The sequence below is a fragment of the Phacochoerus africanus genome, chromosome 1, assembly GCF_016906955.1.
Source record: "Phacochoerus africanus isolate WHEZ1 chromosome 1, ROS_Pafr_v1, whole genome shotgun sequence".
Lineage (NCBI taxonomy): Eukaryota > Metazoa > Chordata > Mammalia > Artiodactyla > Suidae > Phacochoerus > Phacochoerus africanus.
The window spans coordinates 259543945-259566817 of record NC_062544.1 but is presented as its reverse complement, the minus strand read 5'-3'; the positions used below and the strand labels follow the sequence as shown (position 1 = coordinate 259566817).

General features: G+C 36.2%; 1 long non-coding RNA gene across 1 annotated transcript in view; it reads right to left on the bottom strand.

The window, feature by feature from the left end:
* LOC125135022 (uncharacterized) overlaps positions 1–22873 on the bottom strand; it is a 214037-nt gene that overhangs the window by 19932 nt on the left and 171232 nt on the right. Inside the window, exon 4 of the long non-coding RNA XR_007136885.1 lies at positions 19036–19127. This is a non-coding gene — a long non-coding RNA (uncharacterized LOC125135022). The remainder of the gene's footprint in view (positions 1–19035; positions 19128–22873) is intronic.

Sequence of the window (22873 nt, the reverse complement as noted above, 5' to 3'; positions counted from 1 at the left end):
TTCAATGAGAGAAAATTAAACCAGAGTGGTAACAATGGAAATTAGGAAAAAGAAACAGATTCAAGATACATTCTAGAGAATAGACCAAACTCAGTGATGGAACAGACCAATGTCAGTAGTGGGATAAATTAACTAAATAAAGAAGAGGTAAATGACAAAGGTGATACTCTGACTTAGGATGGATGAAGATGGAATTCGCTGAGTTGAAGAAGGCCAGATAAGAAATATGTTTTGGGGGGCTAGAAGTGAGCTTTGATCATGCTTATAAATCATTTTAAATAGACAGTTGGATACGTGAGTCTGAAGCTCTGAAGAAAGCCCTAGAGAAATAAATTGGAGATCATCAGCATATAATGTGTGTGTGTTTGTCTGTGTGTAGATGAGAACGGAATGATAAGATTAGATGAGGGTCCAGAGTTAGTTCTGAAGGAATTCGAGCATTTAATTTTGAGAGAAAAGGAAGTGTTATCATATAGGAGTTATAGAATGAACAGCTAAAACAGGTGAGAGGAAAACCAGGAACATGGTGTCACAGAAGCTAAGAAAAGAAAGTGTTTTCTGAAGGTCATCATGGTCAATTTTGTGGAATAAGTAGCCGTGGAGTTCGAGAATGGGTCATTGGACCACAAAAGCAATTTAAACAGTAGAGACAAAAGCTGACTGATGAGTACATGAGGTGGGTTGAATGGATGAGAAATTCAAAAAATTAAATTAAAGGAAGCATACACAATTAACTTTTTCAAGAAGCATGCCTGGGAAAAGAAGTAGAAAGAGTGCCAAATAAAAGATGGCGACTTAAAGATGGATGAGGTCAAAGCATGTCTGAAGACGACTAGGAAAAGTCCTTTAAAAAGGAAAATGATCAAAATTCAAAGAAGAGTGATGATGAATGAAAATGTAAACAAAGTTGTGTCATTCCCCTGATTAGAATAAAACACATATTCATTAGTCTACTCTACAAAAGCCTCCTTGAAGACTCTTAGTTAAATCTCTGGTATCACCTAATGCCATTCTCCTCTTCTTTCTCATTCTTGGGCATACATGACAAATCCTCCCAGGGATTCCAGCTTTAGACCTTTACACAAGCTGTATCTTCTTCCAGGAATTCTCTTCTTTCTGCTGTTTGCCTGGCTGATTCTTTTCTGTCATTTGAGCCTCAGTTGAAATGTCCTGCCTGACCATCCACTGAATCCAAAATCATCTCTAAATGTTCACGTCTGCTTCCTTCTTGTCATCCAAGCCTCAGTTTCAGGATCCTCAGGGAAAACCCTCCTGATTACCAAATATAAAATGGTTACACCTTCCACTTCCCCTTCCCCTTCCACTCTCCATCACCCTGCTATTTCTTAGCATAGCACTTCTTGTGCCACATTTTCTTGTTTATGTACTTATTTATATGTTTATGGCTAGACATTTCACTCTAGAATGTGTATACACTCTATGAAATCAGGGATCTCATCTTACTTACTCAATGTGATATAGTGCTTTGCATACAGTAGGTGCTCAATTAAAGATTGTCAATTGGTTGGATGGTAAGTTTCATTTACAAGTTAGTCTTAAAAAACACAGAAATTAGGGAGTTCCCTTGTGGCACAGCTTGTTAAGAATCTGTCATTGCCATCACTGCAGCATATTGGGCCTCTGCTGTGGTGCGAGTTTGATTCTTGGCCCAGAAACTTTTACAAAAAATAATAAATGTAGAAATTAAAAGGCACATTAAAATTTTTAATCAAATTTGGTACAAATATCTACGTAACAGACTAGGAAATTATAGTAAATAACATTATTGTTTAAAATATAGAAGATTTCTTTTGAATAGATCATCTCGATGTTTCTTTAGCTCTTATAATAATACTAACTCTAACTTTCATTCATCATGTATATACTAACTAATAGCAAGAGAAGGTTTTCCAGAAGTAATCTGCTATTAGAAAGCAGCCAATCTAATACAAAAAATTATTATGGATAATCCATCTTGACAGATAAAACACACGTATGAAATCAAGAGTGTATTTACATTCAGCAAACATTTATTAAGCCATGCACTATCCTAGGCACATGAGATTCAAAAATGAATAAAAGGCCATAGACTGATCTCTAATAACTTAAAGATGGGTAAGTGAATGAAGATAAAAAAGTCAACAATACTATGCTTTTAAAAGGCTATAATAATACAGTAAGAATAAAATAATGAGGGGGTCAGTTTGTTTTAACACCCTTGGGCCAGGAGACCTCACTTACCTGAATTTAGGCACTATTTGAATGTTTCCATTTCTCCTAGGGGCAAATCATTATTATGAAGTTCATTTACCCTGGTATCTAACATCTTTCCCCAAATCAAGTGAAAGTCATTTTCACAAAGAAGGTGGAGAGAGAAGGTTATTTTTGATGTCAGTATTTCAGTGGAGCAATTAGCTTTACCTGTAAGAGGAAGAGGTTGCCATAAGAAAAGAAGCACACACACAAAAAATATTGTGCTTAATGGTTGTGCAATGGCAGCTCATTAATTCTGGAAAGGGCTGAAGATTAAAAAATGACTCTTCTTGAGTTGTAATAGACCTGTAAAACTGAGTAACTCAGCAAGTACTGCAAAGGGATACTGGGGAAAATAATACAAAACTTGATAGCAATAGAAATCATGGCGAGCTGAGCATGACCTTTGGGAAGAGAAGGAAGATTTTGCATATCTAAAAGAATCTCATCACAGTCCTCTCTGAAAGATTAAAATGATTTCAGTATTTTCCCATGTATTTAATGCAAACAGATACAGCGTGCTCTAACAAAACATCACATTTCCTACTTAGGAACCATTATGCAGACAGAACATCAAGTTCTTATTGGTTGTTCACAGTCATTCTTAAAGACCAAGAAGAAGAACTAAATATTGTAATTGGAAATGTTTGCATGCCAGAGAGCCTTTTCTTTCAAACATTTATTTGGGCTAATAGTCTCTGTCAAAGGACTGGAAAGGGCTGTTATAAATGTGTCTCATTCAAACATTAATGAGGAAGCAAATCTTTCACCTTTTGAAAATTGCAGTATCTATCTAGATGTCATTGATCAGCTGATGATGGAAAGAATGAGGAGGAAGCAGACAGAAAAGTATTTCTGTATCCTGAGTTTTCTAGAATGAAAAAGAACTATTCCCCTATATATTGCTTCTTATCTTGTTAATACAGCAGAATACAACTTTTTACCAATTAGTATAATATTTAGCATATATAATGTTAATTTCCAAAGTATTTTGAAATCTTTACGAGAAAGAGATCTTATAGATAATAAGTAAAAGTCATATACAAATTTGCCAGTGTTAAACTAATGGGAAACATTTATCTTCTGAAAAAACACTGAGTCATTAATTCAGTGTTAATTCTTTTTTCTTTCATCAATTGTTTTTGCTGCAACAAATCAGTGACACTTATAAACTAAAACATAATATAGAATGCTGTGGTTATGTTTTGTTTTTCTCAATGTGTATTTTCTAGAAAGCAAAAAGGTTATTTATCTTTTCTTTTTTTCTTTTTACAGCCACACCTGTGGCATGTGGAAGCTCCCAGGCTAAGGGGCAGCTGCAACCAAGGCCTAGGCCACAGCCATAGCAACTCCAGCTCCAAGCTGTGTCTGTGACCTACACCATAGCTGTGGCAGTGCCAGATCCGTAATCCACTGAATGAGGTCAGGGATTGAATCCTCAACCTCATGGAGACAATGTCAGGTCCTTAACCCACTGAGCCACAATGGGAACTCCAAGAGGCTATTTAAAGAAAAGTATATGGCTTGAAAATATTTTATACATGAAAAAAAATGCTGTTTTGCCAAAAATTTCCAAAGGAAATAAAGAAAATTTGAATCCTGCCTTTTTTTTTTTCCAACACCCTTAGTCTACTGCAACACATACAAGCAGCAACTTTAATTTCTTGTTCCATGTTATTCTGCAGAGGACTTGTTCCTATCCACAATTTCACATTGAGCAGGAGTGCCTCATTTACAGATGGCTCTGGATTCAATCCATTTTTGCTGCATTTTGAAGTTAAAAGAAAAAATTGCTTAAAAAAATTCTACTTTAGTATGACCGTCCAGCTGTAATATGTTTTACAAGTTTGAACCCCCAAATGTGGTGTGCTTCTTAGTTATTGCTTAAATTGTCTCAGGCTACAGGTTAAGGTCATATTATTAATTTTCCTACATTTATGACCTTGATACATTTCATATTTAATCTTTTGTGGAGAATAATTTGCATCTACCCTGAACAATGTTTGTGCTAGGCCATAAAATCTGGTGGTGATCCAGTGGAATCCATGGGGACTTTAAAGAGACTACAGAAACGGGTTTGGACCAAGAAGGTCAGGGTGCCGACTCTGAATGAGATGAAACCTACATTAATAAATCTCCGTAAGTAAGAAGTCAATGAACTGATACAAATGTTTTGAGGAAGAATTGGGGTAGCATATATATATATATATGAAGGACATTTTGATAAGATTATAAAATAATCATTAGCATTGAGGTTTTTTTTCCATTGTCAAGTTATTCGTAAAACGAATATACTCACTCTGTTCATGAATTTCACTTTCTATCTATGGCCCACCCCATTTCTCCTTTTCTTTACAACTAGACTCAGAGGCAGAGTAAGAGAAAGTTATGGGTGAAGCTCAGCAAGAGAATAAGGGTCGGTCTTGTCCACTCTTCCCATTCCTTGGCCATAGAAAACAATATGACTCAACTTTTATATGAGAGCAGCTAATTGGCAGGTCTTGACATGCAACTTTGATTTTCATTTATTTATTTACAAGAATGCCTTTTTAATCATAATGTTTTGTTTATACCAGCTAAAGTAAACATTTGAACTTAAATGGATTCAATGATATGGCCCAATTTACTATGGGTAATATATATTTTTATTTTCTGCATCTGTATTATACATTACCAGAAACTTCAGTAGCCCCTACATTAAATAACCTAACTATTGTTCTCCAGAATCAACTATATAGGACTGAATATATTCTCTTTTCTTTTGTTTTCTCAATCTTGTTCTTGTTTTCCTCAAATATCTCCCTATGAGACAAGCAACATAAATAAATCTCTTTGCAGGTTGATATTAAAATAGAGAATTTTATTTAAAATTTTCAGAAAATCCCTTCTATGATTTCATTCATTTAAATAAGGCAACAATTTGATTTGCTTCTTCCTTTTTTAAATTTTTTTTTTGGTCTTTTTGTCTTTTCTAGGGCCACACCCACAGCACATGGAGGTTCCTAAGCTAGGGGCCTAACTGGAGCTGTAGCTGCTGGCCTGTGCCAGAGCCTCAGCAACACGGGCAAGATCCAGGATCCAAGCCGCATCTGCAACCTACACCACAGCTCATGGCAATGCCGGATCCTTAACCCACTGAGTGAGGCCAGGGATTGAACCCGCAACCTCATGGTTCCTAGTCAGATTTGTTAACCACTGAGCCACAACGGGAACTCCCTGATTTGCTTCTTTATGATGCCTTTCATACACATGAACTCAAAACATTAAAATATTTAAGAATAAAAACACACCATTTCATAACATGTGGAGAATATTTTTAATCTGTAATTTTCCTTAAGTATCTTTCAGTACACTATTTGCATGTGGCTTCTAGTCATTCCAGTCAAACTGGCTTTAATTTTTATACATGCCTTCAAAAATTTTTAGGTAAATCTGTTTTTACCAAATAAATTATTTAGTGTACCAAAGACTTACTCTTTAAAAAAATGCTATTTTTAAATTATTTTGTGAAATTATATGACTTCTGGCTTACCCTGTCATGCTCTTTAATTTCTATTATATAAAGGAAGTTATAACATTCATAATTTCTACATGTGCAAAATTATTAGACAGACTTACCTCTTAACCTATTTTTCTTTATCATTCAGAAGATGAAGATGAAACATTGGTTTCCTGTATGAAATTAGCCAAATCGCAAGAAAAGAAGGTTAGTAATGTTAGCACAAGGAGGAAGGCAGAAATGGAGATTAGATTGGATTCTATTTCTGCAACACTGGTTAGATCCAGTACTTCAACTGGATGCAGCTTGGCAGAAATGTTATCCTACAATGAAGGTGAAGTTCAGATGTGGAACAGTTGGAAGCCTTTTCCAGAAAACCCACTGTGGACATACGTCGATTTCCAAGCTGACCAGGTTGGACCTTGGAACAATTGTTTCCACTGCACTCACCACCCACATCTCAGATCTTCTTGTACAGATATGGATCTCCCACATTCATGGGTAAGTTTGTAAACTTCAGAAATGTATCATCTTATCTGGGTGTTCGTACTAGCAGGAAAGAAACAGATAAAAAAGTGTGCTAATCAGTCAAACTGATCAGTGTCAGGAAAGTTACCAGAGCTAGAGCTGTCTTTCCAAAAAGCAATGCATCTCTGTGACTTCTGCTATCTTGTTACTCTTGCATATGTTCCTTTGTGTTCAAATAAATTATTGCGTAATATTTTCCAGGGATTTCTCTTTAACTAAAGGAAGACAATGGATATTGATTCAGATCAAGACTATGTACATTGAATTATCTAAATCATTGCTGTTGTCTTGACGTTTCACTGACAAATAATAGTGAGCTTTAAATGAGCATTTTTTAGCTCATGTTATTCTTCTAAGCACTTTACATAAATATGTGTGTGTGCGTGTGTGTAAATTTCCAGTTAAATATCACAACCCTATGATGTAGGGTTCTGTTATTCTATTATTAATTCCTTCCTGTTTTACAATTAAGAAAAATGAGGTACAAAAAAGTGGAGTTCCCCTTTGTGGTGCAACAAGATTGTGGCATCCCTGGAGCAATGGGACACAGGTTAGACACAGTGGGTTAAGGATCTAGTGTTGCTGCAGTGTAGGTGACAGCTGAGGCCTGGATCTGATCCCTGGCCCAAGAACTCCATATGCCATGGGGTAGCCAAAAAAAGAAAAACAAACAAACAAGAAGTAACAAGTACAATGTCAAAAATCTAACAAGTGGAGCCAAGATCCAGAACCTAAATAGCTTTATGCTAAGGATCCTGATTTTAGCTAATTTATTATAGTGTTTCCCATATACTAAGCTAGGCCCTAAAGCTATATTGTGCAAGAGAAAGTTTATGGATCTGGGGTTAGACAGATTTGGGCTTCAGTCCAAATTCTGCTACTTATGTGGCTTGGGCAAGTTATCGTAGTTGTTTAATCTTAATTTTCTCAATTGTAAAATGGCAATAGTAATATTAAACTCATAAGTAATTGAGAAACTAAAATTAAATAACACAAACATTCTAGGATTTAAGAGTGTCTAATTTTTTTGCAACTTGATCATGTTACTTTAACTAAAATAACTTATGTAAGTTAGGTATCTTTGTTTCTCTACAATTCATAATCATTTGTGTTGGCAATGAATGAATGGAACAAATGTATATTCAGTCTCTCACCAGAAAGAGGATATATTTCATGGTGCATTAGGTATCTCTGAAGAGGCTTGTTCTCTTTTGGAGTCCTTTTCACTTTTAAGAGTTGTGTATTAAGTTCTACCTTTGCACACTAAAGAGGTAAAATGATCTGTGTTCAAAGTACCATATTAAATATTACAAATGTCTAGTAGTAGACTTGAAGTTAATGAAACTGTCCAACACTAAGCATTTTTAGAAATTTCTCTCTCACTTCTTTATACTTCATCTTTTCTTTTGGGGCTGCTGGACTTTGTGGACTTCTTGGAGCAGTTTCTTAGGGAGCAGCTGGTAATATAATTAGGAACTACTTCTGACAGTTTCAGAATCAGAGTCAAGAATAACGACTGCTTGGCTAGTGGCAAAGATGGTATATAAGAATCTAAATAGAAATATTCAGAGCTTTCTTCGAGAATAAAATCTGGACTCCTTAACTTGGCATTTCTGGATTTCAGCAGTCCGGCCTCCATCTAGCTTTTCAGTTTTGTCTACCACTTCTTCCTTATAGAACTGCCAAAGTGAATGATTTGTTATTCCTAACAACTCTCTTGCAATGCCTCTCTATCTTTGTGTCTTCCTATGTATTGGGCTCTGCTTGGCATATTATTCTTTCCTTTTAACCATTACCCTATCCTTTAAGACTCTGATCAGATACTTTGCCCTCTAGAAAGTCTTCCTGGGTCATGCCAGAAATAAGTGTTCTCTCCTTCCTTCGAAATCCTAGATCACTTAAGGGCAACTTTGATTTATTTTATACGTATCAAACACATGTTGGCATCACTGTGTGCCAGTACAATATTAGATTCTGAGGACACAGAGCTAAACAATACATGCACTGCTCTAGTCTTCATGGAGCTCACTATACTCCACCCTGCAGTGCTGTGAGTTGGGAATTTGTTTATCTGCTATAAGTAATTTAACTGTGTATCTTCCACAGTCTCTGGAATGTTATGGGCACTCAATACATGTCTGAGTAACATTTGCTAACTAAATGAATGGGGTTTAGAAGACAATGGGTTTTGTCACCATAGCTTTAGATAAAGCATTTCTTCTCATTCTTCTAACTGTTCCTATACTAAACCAGTTGTCCATGAACACAGTTATCACATGTATGTGAGTGTTTGTGGATATGTGTGTTGATTTAGGTATACACATAGTAATGTTTCTATTTTTTTATTTAGGTATTTCTGTTTTAGTATATAGCTAAATGATTAAGTGAGTTTTATCTGAAGAAGGTCAAACATATCTGCAGGATGCTCAGAATTTCAGATGATAATGTTCAACATTTGTGACAGGAAAACCTCAGTGGATTTAGAGAGAGGGTTCAAGAACATGTTAGAGTTAAATTGGTTTGGTGAACTTAATGAGACCATTTACACTTAGGGATTTGAGACAGAGTGAAAGAAGCTGGGTGAGTGCAAATTATCATTTTTATATTCTACACATATCTACTATAATAATAACAAGTAAAAATATCTAGTTTCATTTTAGCATAGCTAGTATTTTTTTTCTGTAGTGATTGCAGGGCTATTATTTGGGTTCTACTTTCATTCTAGGGAAGATACAGAGAGCAGATAGTGTTGAGGGAAAACATGTCTTCTCAAATGAGTGTTACTTACTATCAATGCCAGTAGTCAGCAGTGACATTTTTGTAAAGGATAAAAGTGTGGCAAGATTTTTTTCCTAAATGTACCAACATATTCAGATGTGTTGGAGCTGAGCTTAAGCCTAAACTCACTTATTTAAGGGGAAATAAAAACAATTCGCAAGCATACTAGTCTCTTGATGTCAGAAATTTCAGCAATAGTAGATTCCAGTGTCTTTGATCCCATTATCAAAGCAGAATTTTGAGGTGGTCTGAAACTGATTTGTCTTCCAAATAGTCCTTATTCACCTCGATATAACTCCCTGCTAGTTCACGTCAGGCTTGCATCCTCAAAGCTGCTTCATAGAGAACTAGGTTTAATGCCAGCTCCGACATCACTAGCAGAGTGAGATCAGGCAAACTCCTTACTTTCCTTAGTACACGAATTTCATTTCTGTATTGGTTTCAGACCCCACTCACCTTTTTTTCCTCTGAGTGGTTCTCCGCACACGGAAAGGACTCATGCGTAAAACAAGGTTATCAATATCTACCATACAAAGAGATGTTGGGAAAATGAAATGGCCTCAGGACTCGGTCAATAGTAGATAATATTTATACCAAAATTAAAGAGTCCAGAGGCTTGTCCTGGGCTTGGAACGAAGCAACATTTTACTTAGTTGAGGTACCATAAACAAACTGAATCCAGACATGGAAATACATTATTTGTGAAGGACTCTTCACAGAAGTCAACAGGGGGAGAATGAGACACACATAAATGTGCAGTTTAGTTGTTTGTAAGGTCTATAGGATCTGAGGGGTGGCAAAAGATGAGCAATAATATAATTGATACACATTGAGAAAGGCAAAAGATGAGATTTATGAAAGTGTATGCTCTGCAATAGAAATGTGAAAGGAAAAACTACTTAAGGATGCTGGTCCTTTCTAATACTCAAGATAAGTGGCTTTGAGAGGGAATTTCAGATGCATCTTAAGAAAGGTAACAGTAGAGGAAACCAAAAATAATATTTGAAGCCAAGTGTTTACAATTAATTTACAAGAAGAATGATTGAAGCATACTTATGAAATCCTGCATGCCAAGAACTTGACGCATCTTAACAAAAAGATCAAAGTGAGCCCTAGACCTCATTGGGAATAAGAGCAAGAACAAAATTTTGTGTGTTGCAAAGGAGATGAGGCCTTCCTTTAATATGTAAATATTAAATATTTAGTATAATAATAGTTTTATATAATATGAAAATAATAGCTAATATATTTTTCAAAATCTGGGATAATTTTTTCAGATTTATAAGAAGGATAAATAAATTATTGTCGCAATATTAAGAAGTGGAAGTAATCTTGACATAAAAGGGGGAACAAATTTCCCTTCCTGTCTTCAAATGCCTAAATATTTTGAAATCTCTTTTATAAAAATAGTGTGATATATTTAAAGATGATTGTAGCAAAAGCTCTTTTAGGAAGAAGGAAAGTCAAAGACCTGAAAGGACAAAACAGAGACATACATATAGCAGAATTCAAATGCAGTATGGATAGAGAAAGGGTAATAATGAGAAACCAACTTGCATAAAAATCAAAGAAAAATGAATGATGTTTATATGCAAAATCTCAAGATGAGAAAATAAGCAAAGCCCTACTTAAAGCATCTTAAAATGCATAAGAAGACGAGAAGAGTGGAGGGGAAAGAGCTCATTGGTATACTCATGAACCTGACAAAATTGGGCCAAAAGAGAAAGTGTGGGGAATGGAAGATTTTTTTTTTTTTTTTACAGAGCTGTTTCAGTGAGAGGAACAGGATGTGTGTTAATGCTAACCAAGAAATAAAGGAACAATGATTTTACAATTAACCTTTCAATTCAAATGAGGAGAAGTGGCTACTCTAATGATTGACGTTGGAAAATGCTTTGGGGAAATATAGCCCTACTACTAAATGGTTTGAGTGTTAAGTCCCCCTCCCCTCTCCAAACTACTGACCTATGGGAGAAAGGTGACAAGACCAAGATAAGCTATTGTGCCTATCTTCCACTTTTGTCTTTCTATTCTCAACCTTGGCAATCTCTCTCCAGTCTCTGACCCTAGCCTAGCTTCTTCAATCAACATGACACATCATTACCAGATTAATCTACCAGATTAATTTACTTACTAATCCATCTGATTAATGCTACCTGATTAATGATTCTGAAGCTCAAACCAGATCATGTTACTTCTCCCCTTACAAACCTTTAAGTGTCTCCCTAACACCGACAGGGTCAGAAGCAAACTCATTCACCTAATCTGCCTTCTTTTTTTTTATATAATGATTTTGATTTTGTTCCATTATAGCTGGTTTACAGTGTTCTGTCAATTTTCCACTGTACAGCATGGTGACCCAATTACACATACATGTATACATTCTTTTTTCTCACATTTTCATGCTCCATCACAAGTGACCTTCAACTAAATCTCCACAAATCTCTTTCACACATGCACTCAGCTATAGGCAAAGTGTTGCTGTCTTTAATCCAAACACGATGATTTTCTTCCATCTTCATAACTTTGTATTGTTTTCTCATTTAGCTTTTCCTTTCTTCTCTACCTGTTTGATTAAATGTATGAGTTTAGGAATATATATGTATAAGAATTCATGGTGTACATTTTGTAGGGAAAAAAAATATGTGAAAAGAAATGAGGATTGAGAGGACCAGTAAGAAGAGAGTAAGGAGGCACATGCTTCAGAAAAAAAGCAAAATTAACTTCACAGGCTCTATTATCATTTTCTTTGCACATTAATAATGTTAGACTTCTGCCAAAAAGTCACTGTGGTCCTACTGATGGGGGTAGTTTTACTGACCCAGTGAATAAGCTAAGAAGACTGCTCACACATCTACCCAGAGGATGACAGGCTATGAACCATCAATGCATAATTCCTCATAGTTTAATGCCCTGTGTTCAGCTCTAACACCAAAAGCTATTTGTTAAAGCAGCTTTAAAAAAGTTTTATCTGCTTACCTTGGAATTATGGTGTTAAGGAAAGAAAACAAGTTTTATTTATTTATTTACTTATTTTTGTCTTTTTAGGGCCACACTAGTGGCATATGGGGGAATCCCAGGCTAGGGGTCAAATGAGAGGCACAGCTGCTGGCCTACTCCACAGCCACAGCAATGCAGGATCTGAGCCACATTTGTGATCAATACCACAGCTCACAGTAACGCCAGATCCTTAACCCACTGAATGAGGCCAGGGATCTAACCTGCATTCTCATGGATACTAGTAAGGTTCATTACCACTGAACCATGACAGGAACTCTGAGGACAAGTTTTAATGAGCAAGTTTGGACAACTTGTGAAAAGGAAGGCAGGGACTGAGAAATTCAAAAATAAAAATAGGAAAATGTGATTTAAAAAAAAGATATTTATACTTACTATACTTTGCACTGAAATTAATGAACTTGAGAATCAAGGTTCTAAAAATAATTTTAAGACCCTAAATGAGCAAGAACAATTAATTATAAGTATTTCATGTGACAAATTTTTAATTATAGCCAATATAATGTTTGATGGAAGGAGAATTAACATTTACCCAAGAGAAGAACTTGAAAAATGAGAGATGGTGCAACAGCTTATTCATTCATTCATTTATTTATTCATCCATTCGTTCACTCATTAGAAAACTCATGTCAAGTCCCTTGTGAGCCATTCGTTCTATGTGAGGGGTAGGAGTTTGCAACTTACCATTTCATATTTATAATGAGAGCTTATAAGCTCTTATTGAAAAAGAAGTAAAAAGGAAAAATAATCAAATCCTTGGTATAAAAATTCACTAAGATGGGAAACATATTTAGCACATGTATATGCAGTAGTCCTGGAAAAGCTCTGGCCAGAGGTACAAACACATTTACATTAAAAAAGAGAGCTTCAGAGAAGAAACACTTAAATTATGATCTATTATAATAGTACAAGATATCAGATTTATGTAAATTATTTAGGTTGAGTTTGAGGAGAGTAAATGTTTAGGAAATGTTTAACTGTCTTTTCTAATAAAATCTTGTATAACAAAGATAAAATGAGAAAATACAATTTCTCTGTATGTGTGAAGTGTTATTCTAGAAGTCCAGGATAACTAGAGGTATTATTAAATTAGACTTTTGAAGCAGAGCAATGTAGAGTGCAAGAAAGTCTAATTATTTGAGTTGGTATATGGCTTTTCCTAATTACACAAACCTCATGAATATCAATGAAAATAACAGAGCTTTGATATAGTTCTAAAACTGTTATAGAAACCAAGACTCCCTCTTTTTTCATGAATTGCCCTAAGGGTTTTGTCTCACTTCTCTCTCTCTCTCTCCTTTTTTTTTTTTTTTGTTGTTGTTGTTGTTTCTCTTTGCTTGTTTTTACAAGTGAATCAATTTAAGAAGAAAGTTGAATTGGTAATCACCACAATAAATAATTTTTCTAAAGTCATCATAAAATATTTGTAATTTAGAATAGCTCTTGTGATAATGATATAGGATCCATGATAATCAATTATAACTACATTTTGGCTTCTACAGGAAAGTTGAAATTTGTTTATTTGGATTCTCAAATGACAAAGGAGGGAAATGAATGTCAATCTGAAGGGGCTCCAACTATGTGCATTGACCTCAAGCTTCTTTCTGAGAGCCTAATTCTTTTGCATGGTTCAGCAAAATAATCACCAAAGCTGGACATTGGCCTTTGGGAGGAGAGAGGCCTGAATGTCAGAACATTTTTAAATAATGAGACTTGGAGAACACTCCAAGGGTTGGTAGAATTTCTTTGGTGGCAGAGGAACAAGCTCGTAATTCAAATATTGCTAAATAATCTAAAGACAAAGTCGTATTTTGAGTTTGAAGCATGGTCAGAAGCCATATTATGCACCAAAGGAACACAGGCTGGAGTCAGGAGAGCTGATTGTGAACTGAACTCTGTCACTCTCTAGGATCTCTGAGTCAGGTTTCTGAGTCTCCATGGTATTTGGTCTCCTCATCTTTAAAAAGAGGGGAAGCTATCAATGATTTTTACAGCTCCTTTTATTTTCAGCATTTTGGGCTATAAGGACACACCAAGGAAGATAAATCCTATGTGCAGAAAGAGATTAGTACATAAAGATTTTATTTCAGCTTTTTCACAGCAGCTCTTTTCTCACTTCCCAGATAACCATTGTTGACCTTATTTTCATCATTTTTCCTAACATAAGCTATTTTAGGTTTGGGGTTTTTCTTTTTTTTATTTATTTATTTTTTTCCTGACCAACTGTACTTCCTCTGTCCTGGCTACTTCCTTGTGTTCTGAACAAGCAGCAATGCACATGCATATCGACTTGGGTGGGATTCAGTCAGGTTCTCCTGGCCATAAAAACTTCTTCATGAACCAAAATGTATATATTCCACTCTCAGGAATGAATAACATTTCTGCCACTCAAAAAGAACTACTTGTAAACATCCTTTTTGAATGCCATTTCAGAGGACAAAATCCAGCTTTGACAAATGGGCGGGTAAAGTTTAAGTAAGATTATAAAAGAAAGCAGAAGAACAGGGGCTATGCTGTGTAAGGAGTGCTGGGTTGGAGTGAGACATCCTCTTCTGCCTCCATCACCCATTTCTCTCTTACTCTCTCTCTCTCTCTTTCTCTCTCCCTCTCTCGCTCTCTCTCCCTCTCTCACATACACACACTAAGTACCACCTTTGAATTCTTATCCTGATCATGCAGACATGTCTATATAATGACAATCATAGTCTCTATTGACTTAGCACTGGACTGGGTTTCAAGTACTTTGATATTTGTTGTCTATGTGTTGTGATTCAGTTTGGTGGCATTAGTATTCTCATTTTAATGATAAAATAGATTAATTTATATCATGTAATAGTGGGCTGCAGAACTGGATTTTAAGCCCAAATCTGTAAGAATCCAAAGTTTTCCTGAAAAGGGCATGGCTTTGAACCTTCTGAGTTTAGGCTACTCACTTACCTCTACTTTCTCATCCATGAAAATGAGGACATTATTTCCTAACTTGCAGTATGAAATGATGCATGTGAAAGTGCTGATTGAAGGTAGGGGCTTAATTACTTACTAAATAGAATCCCTGCCTTTGAGATGCAGTGTAACTGTTCTCACATTTCATTTTATATTAGTGCTATGAACTAGGCAAAGCATTATTGCCATCTTACAGGTGGAGAAATTGAGATACATGAAGAGGTCCCACAGCAGATGACATCAAGATGGTACTGAGAAACCTTCTGACTCTCAGTCCATACTTTTTCCATCACTAAATAGTCTTTCAACAGAAAGGTAAATAAACATGGTGGCAAAGAGGAGTCATACATGATGGAAATTATGAGTATTGGAACCAGATAAGCCTGTCTTGAACTGTAGCCTCATTGCCTACTCTCTGTGTGACTGCTAAGTTACTTGATTTCTCTGAGTTTCAGTTTCTTATCTTTATAGACATAATGGAGGTTTACTTGAGGAGCTCTTGTAAGAATTGGATGTAAAGTGTTTAACTGTACCTGACACTCAGTTAGAACTTAATGAAAAAGAGCTTCTATCTCTAGTGCCAACTATCACTATCTAATTACAATTTATAATTGTATGTTTATAATTATTTACCTTTAATTCAATGCAAAACAGCATTATGTCTATGATATATCAGGTATTGCTCTGGGATGTGTGACCACAAAAGTGACCAATTCTTGCATTAGAATCTCACCATCAATAATTGACAGCAATTTTGTATCATTAGAGATAATGCTGCAGTAAATGTACATTTACTACTTTTTCAGTAATTTTTAAGATTTTTAATATTTTTTGTCCAATTTCCCTTGTAGATAAAAAAGTCAGAACTGCTTAGTTCAAATGCACACAGGGTGGATAGGATGAGACCCTCCTTCTTGGCGGTGACCTGGTGTCCGTATGCTTGTGAATCTCTTAGGCATGCAGACAAAAAAAAGGTGGGGTTCAGTGTGCATGTATTGGGCTCATCATTGCCCTTTTATGACTTCCCAAATTGTCACCATATTAGCAGGGTTTTACGTATAAACAATTTCAGCTTTTTAAAATTCCTTTCATATATTTTGTCATAACCATATCACACATCATGATATTTATTTGGATTCTCTCAGGCATACCACACCTTTTTCATGAGAGAATGAAAAATGAAGGAAAGAAATTCATGTCTCCTCTCCTTCCTGGGAAGTTGTAAAGCAACTGGTTGAATTCACTCTTAAAACCCTTATGAATATTCAGTGTAAGATCTTTATGCAGCTCGTGGTTCCCAACTATTAAATACAACCATACTGATGAATAATTAGATTAGAAATATGGCCTTTTTGCAGTTCACCTCAAGCCCAACCCAAACTGAAGCCCACATCTCACCCACTGAAAGCGATTTTTAGCACAAAATGGATTACATTCAGGAACTCATTTATGTATTCACTCAACAATTTGTTTTGAAGTATTTACATTGTGCCAGATAAGGAAGATGTTCAACAGCAGAAACACTGTGAGTTTTATAGCCCAATTGGAAACAAAAATTAAAATAACCACACAAATAATAATGAAGTGGTCACCTTGATGTGAACTACACAGCTCTGTGGAGGCCTATAATTGGTGTATTTGATCTAGTCGAAGAGTCAGGAAACACTTTCAGGAGTGAGGATGATTGAGCTCAAAGCTGATGTAAAAACAGGCATTGACTAGCCAAAACGAGGGTGAAGGAGAGAGTGTTCAGCGTGGCTGGGAGAGAGAGCAAGGAGATGTGATAGAAGGTAGGTCTGAGGAAGGATCAGACAACTTCTGGCCTCATAGGCTATGCTAAGCTTTGTTGTTCATCTTCTATAAGCAATGGGAAGCTATGCAAGAACTGTTTTAAGCTAATGGCTAGGGGTTTTATTTGTTTATTTCTTATTTGTTGATACATACATACTTAAGTTTCTACTTTGAGAAGATTGCTTCCCATATAGTGATGAGACTAGACTGGAAGGGAAAAAGCGATGCAAGAGGATGGTGACTTGAACTGTGGTGGTAAAGAGAAGGAAAGATGAAGAGTTCTCAAGCACTCACTTATGTCCCCAGTATACACATTTCTCCACACAAAGAAATGTCAGCTTGGGAAGTCATTTTTCTGTGATGCAAACCAAAAAATCCCTTTCACTTCAGGACTTTTGGTCCCAGATGACAGCAGAGAAATGATACAATGATGCGACTGCCCATTCCAAATGTGTCCTTTAATTTTTAAAGCTTAGAAGCTCGCAGCCACCATCGTGGCTTAATGGAGTCATTACCAATGGATAAGGAAATGTCATCCATTTGCTTCCTCTGACTCCACTTGGACATAGGCCATTGTTTCTACAAAGAGTGGCTTGGAGCCATGTAAGGTTTCAAGGGAAAGTGGCCTTTCAGAGGGGCACACGAATAGATAATGCATATTGCCACCGTAAAAATCTCTAATGAATATTAAGGGTGGCTTTCATTTGTGGTGATTGAAATGAACTCATAAATTCTCGCTCTAGGATGCAGGAATTTTTTCCTCCCTGTGGAGAGATTTAATGGATTTGTGGCATTCTGAATGATTTGGCCAGAAATCAGAGGTACCTACGCAGTCACCCGCAAAGGGCACTTAGTTTCTTGCATGTGATAGTCACCACCACAAAACATTTTCTGTAAGAACCCAGAATGATTGATGCAACCCACCGTCAGTCATGACAAGGTATCAACTGAAAAACTGGAAAAAGAAGTGGTTAAAGACACCGCAGCTTTAAAAACAAATTTGACTTTTAGAGAAGGGTTATTTCCTTTAAAAAAAAAAAAAAAAAGCTAGACCTGCCACCTGCAAAAAATTTAGATCAGTTGTTTCTGGCAAGGGCCATCATATTTTGAGGCCACTGAGAGCTCCTACTGCTCTCTGTATGGAGGAGATTAAACTGTTCCCACACAGTGATAAATATATCGCAAAGAGCCATAACAGGAATACAGTACATTGCAGCAGTTAATGGTACAACTTCCAGTTAAAACAATATTCTCAGGGGTTCTTTCGCCAGTCACATTTTATATGTGCTATTTTTTGGTAAGTTAATTTTTTTCTACATTTGCACAATCAATATCTTTCAAAGCTTTCTAAAGAGTGAAGAGAATTAGAGGCCAGAGTTCTAGGATCTTTGCTAGCTGTGTGGGCCTGGGTTAGCAGAATATGCTCTGAAAAGTCAAAAATAGTCTATGAAAACAGCAGATGAGGGTTCACATTAAAAATACCATCAGTTCTAAATTTTCTATACATGGAAGGAAATTAGGGAAATAACCCCAAGCAGCGATTACTCAAAAGGCATTCCAATTTTACGAGGTGACGTGGCAGAGAATCTCTTTTTAGAGAAAATAACTTTTTCAATGCTCTTTAACACTAGCTTTTCAATTCTTGAAGTAGAAAGAGTTCTGGGTAATTTTGTTCTGTTGGAGGAGTTTTTTCCTTTGTGGAATGAATCCATGATCCTGCTTTCTTATCTCATGAGTTAAGACATTCCGAAAGAAGTTAGCCCAAATGTCTTACATTCTGTTTATATGAAGGAATAGTGACTGTAATTTAAGACACTGGTTCAGTGGGAAAATTTCTCTGACTATAGACTTGACTCTCAGTTAGGCTTTCCTAGGATGGAAAACTTCTTTGTCTATAAGGATTCTGGATAGGAGGACAAGCCAGATGTTATAGGTTAGAATTTCTTTAGCTCCAAAACAAATGGATGAAACTAGCTGACCGCTGAGATTTCTTCCAGTGATAAATATTTGCGAATCAACTTTGTGAAGGAATAAATAGTGGTTGTGGATTATATCAAACCATTATATAGGGAATAGGGCCTGATTCCTATGACAATATTCCTAAACTCAGAGCCTCATGTTTTAAGATGTAAAATGGTGAACAACTTTTATTATCCAATATTAAATAGGCAAGAAAAAATGTGTATTGTTCTTTGAACTTGAATGTTTTGCCATTGTGTACTTACAACGCTGATTGGATTGGAAGGTTGATAGAGTTCTCTTGAGGAGGGGGACTTAGTGAGCTCATTCTAGAGGAGAATTAGAAGGCTCTGGAACCCTGAAAGTTTGAAAGAAAGAAATGACGTTGAGAAAAAAATCACAGCTCGTCTGATGATTCCAAATTATAACAATCCCTGATTTACAATTTGGCTAGAGTATTATGTTCTAAAACTACCCCTCAGTGTGTGGTTTCACGAACCACCTATATCAGAATCATCTAAGGTATTTATTATTAAGTTCTGCCTGCTCTGGATTTACTAAATCAGAATTTCTAGGATGAAAACTCTTTTACAAGCTCCTTCAAATGATATTTTTATGTTCACCAAAGTTTTAGAATCACCTCTATAAAACAAAACAATTCATTATTCCCTGATTTTTTAATTTCATCTTCACCAATCCAGGAAGTCTTTTTGAGAAGCCCCCATATATGTATCACTTTCACAATTTATTTAATCTGGTAAACACAACAACCCTGTAAAGTAAATAATTCACTTTCCAAATGAGGTAATAGGGTTCTGAGGATGGAGGAAGTGGGCTAAGCCCTGTTTCAGGGCAAGCTGGGATTTCAAAGTCTTCCAAATCCCGTTCCTATAACAGAGTCAAGTCACTCTAGGGACCTCACACTGAGAACACAGCAAAGGAGTGCACTGGGCAGCCTTTGAGAATTCTTGGTACTAAAAATTCCCATGATTTGCCTATATGAAAGTGTACAGAGCCTCTCACAGGTTCCACTGATATTTCCCCAGAGGTAGTTTTGTGCTTTCCAGACTGACTTGGTTGAAACTCCCATCAGAGAGCGTTTGGGACTTTTGATAAATCACAGAGTAGAAAAATCCCCAGACAAAGTGTATAATAAATGACCAGGCCACTGAAATATCTTCCAGATTTTACCGAATGCTTTTGAATATAAATAGCTTTTATGATCATAACATAACCATTATTTTCTTCAGTAACATTCTAAATGGAATCTGATTTTTAAGTGGGTCGTGGTTGTGTTCTTTTGAGTTTAACATCCAAGCTGGATAAAAGTCATTTTCCTGACTCATTTGTGGAACTTTCTCCAATTATGGGTGACTCTTTCATTTTCTATGCTCCAATTTTTCAACTGTCTCTTCTGCCAGTTTCTCCTTAGTGTGATTGTTTTATCCGACTGCCTTCCTATAGTTCTAGTGGCCATGGAACTCTCTGCCACATTTCTCTATAACATAAGGCCCCTATCGAAGCATTCTACCCAGTTGCTGAGGAGCAAAAATCATGCCCTCTGCCAGAGGGTTAAAGGAAATGTCTGATTTTGTTAATTATACAGTCCATTTACTTTAGTGGGAGTTTCCAGTATCATTTGGTCATGATCTTTAAATCCTAATATGTTTGAACCAAATTGATAGGTTTGAATGGGATCTTGAAGTGGTATGTGTCTGTGTGTGTGTCTGTGTATGGGCGGGGGGGCCGGGGGGACGTTCTTTACGTAATACTACAGCAACTCAAAAAGAAGTATGTGAAAAGGTTTAATTTGGTTCAACATGGCCAACCATTGCTTTGCTTTTATCTTTATTCTAAGCTAGTTTTTAAATGGCATTATGTGATGGTTAATAATGCAATATGTTTTTTTTTCCTTACTGTTCCTTCAAGTGTCAGAATAGGTTTGGGAAAATCATTGGTGTGAAATGGTAACTGAGCTGATAATTTTAAAATATTTATGTTAAAAGGCCTTTTGAAATTGAATATTTAGCTTCTGTAATGTGCTTTTCCAAACAGTCTATAACCCTTGGATACCCTTGTTCACCACAATTAGTAAATTTGATGCCTATATTTATTGTGCATTGATTCGGTTTAGATGAAAGTGGAAGAGTCTCCTTTGAATAAAATACAGTTGAATTTAAATTCAACCAATAGAACCACAGTGCAAAGGTGGTAACTGCCAAAGGGTTGTCAAGCAACATTCCAGCCTTTTTATCTGGGCAAATTGCTAGAAAGGTGACCTTATGTCTTTACCAGTAACAAAAACAGAACTAACTAGAAATTAAATTTGCATATGCAGAGTTGGAAATGAATAAACTATGATATGTCCCTGTTCTTTCCACTGTCTAGATTTATGCCCCCTCCCCACCTCACTGGCAAGGAGACAGTACAATGGTTTGCCTTTCAAAATGAAACTTATCAACTAATCACCAATATCTAGTATCCACAGAACATTTTTGTACTTTTCATGTGATTAGCATTGATGTTTAGAAGTTATGCAGCATAGTATAAAGAGAAGGCCATTAGATTTTAAAGGAAGAAACCCTGAGTTTAGAATCCATGACATACACAGTTACATTACTGTTCGATTCCTGGTTGCTTCTTCTGTGTAGTGGGAAAATATAGCCTTTCCCCCAGACTTATTGTTAAGATGATAAGACATATTTTATGTAAAGGTCCTTAGCTCTCAGCCTGGATATGGTTGGTGGCCAAGAATCTCAAGAACCAATGTTAAAAGGAAACAAATACATTTCTAGAAAGTTTTATCTTACAACCACGGTGGTGATTATACATTCAGGTGTAAATGAAGAATTTGTTGAACTCATTGACTTGCTTTTAAACTTAACTTTACTACTGACTCTAAAATTCTCTGTATAGCTCCCAGAGTAAAACTTAACTTCATCAGTAGAGGATGAATAGTTGAATTAGCCATCTCCTCTGATTAATTTCCATTAGTTCTCCATTTCCTTTTCTATCCCTTCAAAGCCTGCCCACCATCTGGCAAGTATGTATTTGCTACAACTTCTCCTCCCAGGTAGATTTTGAGTTACTCCTCTTTGTCCTCAATTTCCTTCTCTGACTCCTCCTGAAATATAGTCCTTTGGGGTTTTAGGAGGAAGTGACAGTGTAGTGAGGTCTTGGAAAAGAATCACAAAACAGAAAGTGAGAAAAGGGAAGTGATCAAAAGAAGGGGAGGTGGTCCATTCTCTGGCTGTAGCTGTAAAACCAAGGTTTTATGTACAGCTGACTGCTAAAGAAATGGATGAGGTTGCTTTTGGCTTGTTGTGTTCTCTCTTAATTTACTTGTGAGTTGTATTCTCCATAAAGGGTTTGGTTCTGTGGTATAGTAGAATCAGAGAGGCCTGAGTTCAATTTTTGACTATTTGTTAGCTTTTTTACTTTAGATGAGGTAGTTGTTTTCTGCCTCCGTTTCTTCTTTGTAAAATTGGAGATAATAACATTTTATACAGTTAAGAGGAGTGAGAGGCAATGATCTATAGTAATGTATCAATAAATCTTCATTTTCCTCTTTCAAAAACCTCTTGTCTTCTTGTCTCATTCTATACTTTAACAACAAAGTAGACTGAATCTATGAGTATGGGAAATTTGGGCTTTAAACTGTAAACTACATCCATGTAAGTCTTCCTTCAAGTCAGTATCTTTTAGATTATCTGATTTGAAACCAATTGCATGGGTTCAGAAATAGCCACATTCTTTCTACAATCCAGATAGTAAATGCAAATTAGAAATTTGTTTATTTATTTATTTATTTATTTATTTATTTATGTCTTTTTGTCTCTTTTAGGGCCACATCTGTGGCATATGGATTCCCAGACTATGGGTTGAATCAGAACTGTAGCCGCCAACCTATGCCAGAGCCACAGCAATGAGGGATCCAAGCTGCCTCTTCGACCTACACCACAGCTCACAGCAACGCTGATCCTTAACCCACTGAATGAGGCCAGGGATCGAACCCGCGTCTTGATGGATGCTAGTGGGGTTCGTTAACCTATGAGCCATGACAGGAACTGCAAATTAGAAATTTTTTAAATGGAGGTAATCTCC